The sequence below is a fragment of the Motacilla alba genome, chromosome 7 (genome assembly GCF_015832195.1).
Source record: "Motacilla alba alba isolate MOTALB_02 chromosome 7, Motacilla_alba_V1.0_pri, whole genome shotgun sequence".
Classification (NCBI taxonomy): Eukaryota; Metazoa; Chordata; class Aves; order Passeriformes; family Motacillidae; genus Motacilla; species Motacilla alba.
Window position 1 is genome coordinate 6,299,618 of NC_052022.1, and position 10,854 is coordinate 6,310,471.

A 10,854-nucleotide genomic window follows, 5' to 3' on the forward strand; every position below is an offset into this window, starting at 1 on the left:
TTTTCATATTAGCTCTGCTCTGTTTGTTGGTCCTCATTGTTTTGTAATTCGGTAATATTTTTGAGGAAATACCCATGTTTCTTTTTCATGAGAAACCTCAGAATGTTTCCCTAATCAGCTGATAGACAACTCCCTTTGCAGACAACCATAGACATGCACTATTAACTCTGAAGTCAGTCAGTTTGGATGTCTACTACAAAACAGGGAATTTCTGCCTAAGCCACAGATTTATTTGCCTCTTGGCTCGATAACTTATTCCAGGCAAACATTTTTTCTTACCTCAAATGCAGACATTTCTATTTGGATTGCAGAGATAAAACCATAATATAAGTGAAATGTGAGGTTTGTCCTAGTCAGTAAAAACTTTTCTACCTTGATCAGAAAAAGAACTGCTCTTCATCAATTCTTTGGAAATTTACTAGAGATATTCATAGACTAATGGCTGAGAAGTCCAATTTTCTGTGTCCGCAGGTATAATCAATGTTTAGAAGGATATTTCACTAAACCTTCAAACCAGTGCAAACCACTGGAAGTCCATCATCATCTGCATGTTCAGTCCTCCCCATTCCTCTCATCAGGACATGCAGTTAGGTTAAATCATTTGTTCTCCATGTCCAAGCTCTCCTTCAGTGTCGTTTAAATGAGGAACCATTTCATGCTGTGTGATCTCAACTTCCCTTGATGACAGCTCTATCCTACTGGAACTATGAAACTGTCAACATCAAGAGCAAAATTTAAGTGTGCAGAGACAAAAATGGCTCAGCATCTATCCCACAAACTCTTTCAATAGAGGTCAGCAACCTCACCATCTATGGGGAGAACTGCAAAGCTCAATATTTCCATCAAACAGCCCAAAATATGGCTAAAACTTTCTTGCTGGCTGGAAGTAAAAGGAAAATACTTCGTAGATGTTGCAGTTTCAGAAAATGAGTAGAATAGTGCCATGGCAGACATAGAATAAGACAACAAATCACCTTGATTTAGCAGAGGTGAAAGGTGTGCATGGTCAGCCTTTGGGGAGTAATGCTTTGTAGTAAACTGAGGGGCTATAAGGTGATTTTGTGACTGTGGGAGGCAGGCCACACTTGTAGTGTCCCCTTTTCTTGGGCACAGTATTGCCACAGTCAATGTAAAGTAATTTGAGGTCACCTTTACCAACAGATCAACCCCAAATTTGGTTGGTTTTTTGGTTGCCTTTGGGTTTTCTTCCTCCTAAAAAACCCCAACAGCCTAACTAACTAAAGAAACATTAACTTATCATGCGTGATTCCTAACTCAGCCAACATGCTATGAGATCATCTAGCATTCAAGGTTTTCTTGGAGTCCAGTACACAATGTGTTATCTTCTTTTCAAAAAGCATTAAGCTGCTGCAGTGGCAGGGAAATGGTTTGCCTGGAGTCATCCAGCACATGAAAAGTAGAGCCATTATCAAAACCCTGGAGCCTCAACTGACAAGTTCTGTGTAGTGAGGACTGGAGTGTAGCTTCTCCCTGGGTAAATTAAAATGTTGTGGTTTGTGTCAATAGAAATATGGGAATTTCTACACTGCATTAGGCCCTAGCACATATTACCTTCATTTGTCAGTGGCCAGCAGGAGAAAATGCAACCATCCCTCCCCACACCCAGCTGATAAATGGTTTGCTTTTTGCCCTCATGCCAGCCATCATATTTTCCAGGGATCCCTCAAAATGCATTTTCACATTAGTGGTAAGAAGATCTAATGGCTTGCCCCACTAACGTCAGTCTTGATCCTAGCAATAAAAATCCCACCATTTCCCTTGTATGGGCTCCAATTCCACAATGAACCAACTTAGGAAACTAAAATGCACAAGATTAACCCTAAAAAAAAAAGTGAATAGCCATCTATCCTTTTTCTACCTGAACCTTATTACTGTGGGAGCAGGTATTACAGATTGGAACAGCTCTGGATACATGCAATGTTTTAATAAGCATCTCCTTTCTGGAATCCCTGTCCACTTTCAGGTTCAGCAATCTGATAATTACAGCAGTGCTCCCAACACGCCAGGGCAGTGACCTCCCTCTGCCACTGGCTCTCAGGCACCCCAGCTGTGTGACTTCCTCAGCCAAGGAGCAATAGGTCACATCTATATTAAGTTCATTGACTGTCCCCTTATTTTAGTCTTGTAAAATTAGAAGACAATAAGCTCCTCCTCTGTTTTCTCTAGGCCATTCATTATTTTATAATTTGCCCCCCTGTTATTCATGTTTGTTCAGAACCAACAGTGTCAGCTTTTTTTGCCAAGGCCCCTGCTCTGAAGAGTCTCATTATTCATTCCTGGGTACCTCCCCTGACAGGCACAACCAAAGAAATATTTTAGTGATTTCAAAATGCACCGCATTTACTCACAGCATTGTCATTCATTTTCACAAATGCAAATCTGCCCTGCAGGAATTTGATTCTGTATTACTTTCCTGTTCATGGGTTAATTTAATTACATGTAAAGTCAATACAAAATGTAACTATTCTTAGGAAATAATATTTTACACCCATTCTTTACTGACAAAAATTACAGTATCAAATAAACTGGAAAAGAAAATCCAACCCAGAAAAATACAAGCATATTAATTAAAACACACTGTCTGTCCCTTACTAAATTATACATTTCTAAATCTTTTAGAGGCATGCCTTTTCAAACAACTCAGGGGATTTGCAGTTGCCTACCCAGCTTTTCATTTCTAGGTCACTTGTTAAATCTACCCCAGGTCAGCTCTGACTGAAAATTATTACTGTCTGGCAGCTGGTTTGTAGTCTACATAAAATGAATTAGCGGTTTCATTCCACTTCCTAATGGACAAGTGGCCCCATCTTACACTTCGACCTGAGTGACACTCCATTGACTACTGCAAGGAAAGAACTAAATAAACTCTTTTTATTCTGTAGGTAGGTCCTCATGGCTAGCACTGAAACTGGTGGGACTCTCGGGGCCATTATAGCACTGATCTACAAAAAATAACGCCTTCCATTTATGGAAATCCTGCAACCAGAGCAGATAAAATGCTATTTTGTGAGTTGTTGTGGTGATTATTTTGGTCCTTTGCCATATGGTTCAGAGGGGAATACACTGTAGCTGTCCCCTGTTACAGCTAAAAGGAGACTTGTCCCCTCCACACCACTGCACAGTGCAAAGGGCAGAGAATGTGTGTACATGTTCTTCCATATCAAGCAAGAAATCACAGGAATAACTTACAAAAGGTTTCCTGCTTAATAGTAGTAGAAAGAAAATTGCCATTTTTTAGATATAAAAATAGATTTTAAATGTTTGAATAACAACATGGTTGGCAAATAGATAAAGAGATTTGCTATTTAACAGCAAGAGACGGAAATGAAAACATTATCCATATTTGACATCTACTGGTTGTGTTCTCCTGGCACTTGGAATAGAACAGGTTCATTTTTCTTGCAAACTGCCAATCTTACCATTTCACACGCGTTGCATTCCTTTCTTTTTAGAGTAGACACAAGAACAAAGGCACCAGCATGTATTATTAAAGAACTTTGTGTCTGCCTATTTGTATTTAAAGTATTTCTCACAGAAATAAAGTGTAGGTAAGTCCATTATTTTCTCTAGTTTCTCTTGTCTTTTTCCCTTGGCTGATAAATAAGTCTGCGCAACTCTGGTACTATCCCTGTCTGTACTGAGCTAGGACAAATTTCCCCTAAGGCCCCTATTTTTGTCTCCATTTTCATTTGTCATTCTGCTCAGCCTGCAGCAATTCAAACAGACCTGCTCCTTGACTGAGAGATCTTCACCTCTTCTCATGCACCAAGATAAGGTTGCTTTTCTATGGTTTTGTGACAACCGAAAATAAAAAAGAGGGACTATCAACTTCATCTGTCACCATCTTTTCATGTTCTTGTCCCTCAGTGACCCCACTGTCTCTGTTCCTATTTATTTGCTTCTTCTGAACTTATTCTTCATCTTTCCTCTTTGCTGTCCTCCCTCTCTTCACTGTTTAACCTGAAGCAGCCCTCATTCCACAACAAAAAGCTGTTGCCATCAAGGTGATTTCTCCACCTTGGGAACAACAGCAGGACCCAGGCTGTGCCTGGCTCCACACTCCTTTCCCACATCACCCTTGTGAAAAGCTGATGCAGAAGACAGTCTGGCTGCTGGGGAGATTACACCTCTGGTACCAGCACTTGCTAGTAAATGACTGATCTGATATTCCTCCTTCTCTTACCTCATGGATGATATTTTGAGTTGGACAAGCTGTTGTGGGATGAGTGTACATGTATTACATTGTATATACAATATTATTTTCGAGTGTTTTCCTTTTATCTCTTACCATGAAGTTTACTGTCTTTTAGTTTTTATTCTGTGGTCCCTGCTCACAAGTTATCTCTCTGAGATGGAATTTACCTGGATGGGAAGTGGTTTCTGTGTCATGAATATTACAAAGAATCACAGGCAGACTTGCCAGTGTTTTGTTACCCAGAACTAAGAGCCTTTTCAGGGACTTTACATTAAAGACTGGGCATGAGGCCAGTTAAACACTCACTGCCATTTCTTGTCCATCTGTCCCTGACTGGGGTGTAAGAAGTTTTTGCTGCACAAGTTTTTGCTTTGCATTCAACTGGATATTATCTAGAAGTAGAGACAAGCTGTTGTTCTACACTACATTACTTCTATTTCATTGTGTATATCCAATTTATAAGAACAGACACAAATGAGCATTCAAATTCTACAGAGTATTTAAAATTTAAAGATACATTCTGGTGGCATCCAAGCTACAATAATTTAAAAATCCAACTTTACAATGATTTGTGATTGTGGTTGTACTTCCTAATATCTAACATAATGCACACAAAGTATTTGCTGTTTAGAGTGCAGCCTTTCCCTTAGTGGGGTACTAATTTAAAAATCAAAGTCTAAGGACACAATTAAACCTTGCTTTTACCATGTCAGGCACTGGCCTCCTCCTGACCCCGAGATTCTGGCTCTGCATGTTTACATTTTGCTTTTACTTGCCTTTTCTTGCCTTTGATTTCTACCTCTCCTAGAGGAAACCACCTTCCACTGGCAGTGAGACAGATGATGGAAAGGCTCTTGTATCTCTTTGTTCATAGGATTTGAATTGTTTGTGTTTGACTTTTATTCAAGACTAACACTTGCCTTTCCGGAATCTTCTTTACCACAGCAGTTCTCACACAATCAGTCAGAAACTACTGAATCAATGATTCTGATTGAGTTCTTGGGATGAGCAGCAGTACAGACCATGACTGATTTTACTCTAAGATACATATTTTCAAGGTACAAATATACTTGACACGAGCAGTTGTTATTGTATTGGTCAACAGAGATTTGTTCACCAACTCTGGCATAGCCTGGACACTAAAATCTGGCATTTGTGGCTGAAAATTGCTTCTCCCTTAGAACAAGATCAGGATTTTATGAACTATTCAGAACTACTTTGTCTTCAGGGACCAGAAGGGTACTTCCTCAGCAGCTCTTTGCATCCCATGTAAAACTGACCCTGCTACCATAATAGCTCCTGAGACCCAGAAGAGACCCAAAGTTTTGAATGTAACAAAAATTCATAGTATAAAAGTTACACAAATGCTTCTACTCTGTGATCATCAGGTATGTGATCTTTTAAATGTCACAGACATGGTAGCTATCAAAGGAACAGAATTTCAGATCAGAACTTAGGATAACAGGACTGATCTAGGGTCAACAATCCCAACAAATCTGTCCAAACAGGCAATTGGTTCAAATCCTCTTTTATGGGGAAACTGTTCCTAAAGCTCATTCCTCTGACAACTAACAACTTGTTCATATTTTTACAGTGTGTATTCACCATGTTATTGCATCCAGTCATTTGTGAGCCAATACTGATCCCAGTATCTCTTTTCTTTTCCAGATGTCTAGTATCTTGCTTCATTGTCCCTTTCAACATCCCTTTTGTGAACTGATGAAAAGAAGCTCTTTCAGCCTGTTCTTGCAGGAGCAGCTCTCCATTCTACACTTCACCCCAATCACCCTTCTCTGCACCTCTTCCATTTGAATTCATTTTTCTTGTTAAGAATTGTAAAAAATATTTCAGAAGACACCTTTTTAGTGCTCTGATTGGCAGCAACAGCACTTTCTCCCCTCAGTACTTCTTTCTCCCTTCAGTATGCCCTACTTGATGCATTCAATGAGCAATGCAGCTTCCCCAGATGTGTAGGAGAAATTCAGACTCATCCTGCAACTGGCTCTTCTCTTTGTGCGCTCCCCCTTCTGCCAGGTCTGAGAATATCCCAATTTCAGCAATGTCATCTCATTTTCCACTAGCAGTGAATTTCAGGAGTTAACTACTTTTTGTTCCAAAGCTAACACAAAATAGAGTAACCATTGTTCCACCCATGAACCTTGAAGAGTTCACCTGGTTGCCTTCCAGCAGCCTACTGGTTCCCTTCAGTGTCATCACTGTTATTTTCCTTTATGAATGTCTTCCTTTATAATAGATAGATTGTATTAATTCTCAGAGGCTAGCTCAATGAGCAGCACTTAAAGAGCATCCTATGAAATTATTTACTGCGGTCCAGACAAGTAACACCTACTGTATTTCATCTGCCTAGAGAAGTAATTATCAATAAAAGCTATTAAGTAGTCCTACTACAACACACCTTTATAAACTCAACTTCTTTTTGCTCGTTTCAATTTATTCCCACATTTTTAAATATTCTTCCCATCAGAGGTTGTTCTAAAGTTTTGCTCTCCAGTCAGCAACTAAAGCAATAGCAACCCATGTTATTCTTTTCAGATGTAAGCTATGCATTTGCAGTCAGTAGTCACATAACTTTGTCCTGATTTTGACAGATTTATTAAAAACTAACCATTTCAAAGCTTAACACAGTCCTTTCAGAATTTGATGGAGCTGATAGGGCTCTTCTTGAGAGGATCTGACCTTCTTTGCTTTCACATCCAGCAGAGTGGTTTCCATTTCCATATACTCATTCATTATCATTCATATTGGGAATCTTTGCCTTTGTCCACCTATTCAACACCTCCAATGTTTTTGAAAGGTGAGAAAAATCTACAATTAGCTTCTCCCCTCAGCTGGATTACACTACTCCTACCACCCTCAGATCCTTTGTAGGTCTATATCAAAGCAGCAAAGGAGGATTGACAGGCTACATCATGATAGGTATTCTACTTTTCATTAAGATGCAGTTAGGAATATTTCTATGACTGACTTGTAAGACACATGTTGAAAACAGATCAAGTCATTCTTAATTCCCAGGTGCATGGTGACAAGTTCCAGAAATTGAACAGTCTATTTCCAGATGCAGTAAAATGTTAGATATTTTGCTTTGAATATGATGCTTAAGTGGTTTCTGAGTGGTTTTCAGTTTCAAACCACACAGCAATCAAACCTTCCCAAAAGATATTATTTTGGTGGAATAAGTGTTATCAAGCAGCTTTGCTTTAACATCTTCTTTGCTTAGAAAAGAAGAAGGAATAAAAAACAGAGCTTTCAAACCACAGAGAAACCGTTGAAAACTTAAAACCACAATGCCTAAGAACAGACCGAACCTATGATTACCTAACTCAAAATGTGGTTTAAACTGGGCATCCTCCCAAGTTTTTCACAGAAAACCAGGCGATAATGGAGTATAAGTATCCATGGTTACAGTGACCCCTGCTTGGCACTTGAAGAGATCTTTCTAGAAAGAGCCAGGTAGAAACATTTGTCAGGGTCCTCAGAAGAAGCAAGGCTTCTTCCTGTTTTCATACGTTAAAAAAAAAAAAAAAAATCTAATATAATTTGGTACAGACAGTCCTGAACACAAACTGTAACCCAGGAGTATTTTTAGAATTCCCCTCTCGTATGTTTTTCACAATATTCACTCACTACTGAAAAATAACCTCAGAAATATAGAACCATTGCTTAAAATAATGGCAAACTCCTAGAATAGCAAATTCATCTACAGATTGAGTATTTAGGGCTAAAACTTTTCTTCCCATGTCCAGTTGTACTGCTCTCATGAATGAAGGAACAGGATTGTAGACCACAGTTTTAAATGGAAAAGGTTTGAAGTGTAAATTAAGCTACATTGGAACCATCACTTTAAAGCAGTGGAGTTCCTACACTCCCCAGTTCTTGTGGTCAGGTTTACCTTGGGGATGATGAAAAACCCAAACACAGACAGTTTCTTTGGATGGTGCTTTCCCTTTCTCCTCTGCTGGCACTCACCTGTTCTCTGTTTATATGCAGGTTAGGGGAAGATGGTTTTTTCTAGGTAGCCTGATGCATAACTAGGCAAACTGAAGCGTGAACAACTGTGCACACATGATCAAATATATTCATCACAACTCAGCTTCTAGATGCTTCTGCGATGTGCGCAATAGTCAGGTGAGACAGTGGCAAAAGAACTGATCTGAGTTCAGATGGAGACTTCTCTCCTTGGCAGGGAGCAACAGAGCTATTTCACCTTAAGGTCCATCTACAAGCCACATGCAGCTGTAGTTGTGCAAAAAGAAAAGCCATGAAGAGATTTTTTAATGCCCTTTATTTTCTAGGGTGCTCATCTTCTATTCTTCATGCTCCTTAAGGATTCTGCCTCAGCTCCTCCCGTAGAGGTGAGGGCTCCACAGTTCCTCATTTTGCTGCTGAATTGCCCATTCCCTATGGATCTGACCTGGATCAGGCATTAGCATACTGTCACTTTTCTGTAGAATCATCCAGAGTATACACCATGATATTTGTACAGTCTTTGTTCTAGCCATTATGGAAATCATGTGGATGATGCCTGCTTCAGCATAAAGTTTGTCTAAAATTGCCTGTTCCACTTCCTAAAAATTAATCTAAACCAGCAAGATGAAAGTTTAGCAAGTTCAGTGTAAGAGATAAGCTCTTTGTGTCATGTGACTCTTTCTGTGGTAAGAGATACCCTGAAAATTGGATTAAACCAGAAAAAGAGGTTCAACATGCCAATATTTCAAGCAGTTCTCTTCCTTTCAAAAGGTTGGTCACCTAATGATTGAGAAGAAATCCTACTATGTGATTTTAGTGATTATTTACAAAGTTAAGGCCTCAAATCCTACCTACTAAATTTTCAGACCAGCAAGAACAAATATCACTATTCATGATAAATCAGCTCAAAATAAGCAGTGTGTAATATCATGCTCATTTCACTGGCAATTAATGAACAGAGATAGGAATGTACCTGCCATAAATATTCCTACAGCTCTCCATCTACATCTTTGTATTTGGCCATAAATAAATGGATAGAACAGGCAGTGTATGGGTATTTACTCATGGTAATTTGCCAGGTACTGTATATAGAGGGCTTGGCAGCAGGACCAAAAATTTGTTATCATCTAATGGAGATATTTTTGATTGTTTTAGAAATGCTTGGTCATGTTTGAACAGACATTCCAGTTACTGAGTTAATGCTAATATTACCTAAGGAGGAAGGACTGACTCAAAAACGTAAGCTCAGTCTCACCCTTGCACATTTCTCAATTGCATATGGCAAACTTGGTTTCTAATACTAAGAAAAAAAAAAGTGTTTGGAATTTTGGACTTTTTCAGGGAAACAGTGGGTGGAGAGATCCAAAAGAAAGAAACTATGGGAATGCTTATTACTAAATTTGGGCAACCTTCCTACTTGCTGAACCAGGAGAAATCCTGTATTCTAAAACAAGCATCTGAGCTGACATTCAGCATCCACATGTACAGACTTTACTTCAAAGCTGGTGCAATAAGACTAAAACATTTGTGAGCTTCAGATGCCAAACTGAGCTAAACAGGAAGAGTGGTTGCTCCTGCTCTTTCAGTGTCACTTTGTAGGCAGGTGGGCAAATGAGGGAAGTAAATTATTTCAACAAGCTCAGAAGCTCACAATGTGTGGAAAGTAAATGCCTACTATGGCATCCAAAGAAAAGAAGTAGAAGAAATGTGTGAAAATGATAAAGAAAACATGGCACATGCTAGCATACTTTACTACATCCCAAGCACACAATTCCACAGACACCATTTCAACAGAAGATTGATCAAAAACTGTCAGGGCGGAAACACAACATCAAAATGCCATTTCCATTGTGTAGAGCAAATGGATTTAATGTAATTAAACATAAAGGGATTTGTTTTGATCCAGATAACTCTGGGCACTGCTAGCAGCAGAGGCATGAGGACATGGTCTGATGGAGGCATTTTCAATCATAGAATAATTCAGTTTGGAAGGAACCTGTGGATTCCAAGCCAGACCAGGATGCTCAAAGCCCTGTTCAGTTTATTTGTTTCCAAGTAGCTGAGTCCTGTTTTCACAGGCAGGAGCAGCAATGGCCAGTCCCAGATACAACTGTGTTTCTGAAGCAACAAAAAATCATGAGATTTGGCAAATATTCATGTATCCATGAATAGTTGGACATGTTTTCTAATTTATCCATATGCTCTTAAGATACAGCATGCTCTTAGCATGGATCCCCAGAAACAACAACTATCCTTAGTAATCCAAACTGAACTGGAGCAAGTTTCTAATAGAACTTTACAGCATAAAAGAATATTATAAGAAACATATCTCATAGCTAAACAGAAATCTACCCAAATGCTCTGAAAGCCAAAATACTGTCTGGTTATAGAAAAGAAACTACTTATACATAATTAGGGAGGCTTTACTTTGTATTCATAATTTTGATCTGACCACAGTTCTGGAAAAAAAGCCACTTCAACATGTCTCCAGAAGTGTTCTGCTATAGAATCATCAAAGATAAACCCTTCAGCTCCAGTGATATGCAAATGATGACATGTTTTTTAAAAGGATTAACAAAGTTGTTCAAAGCATCTTTTTAGTCTACTCTGCTTCCAAACAAACAATAAACTGTCCACATGCAGTGAGATTT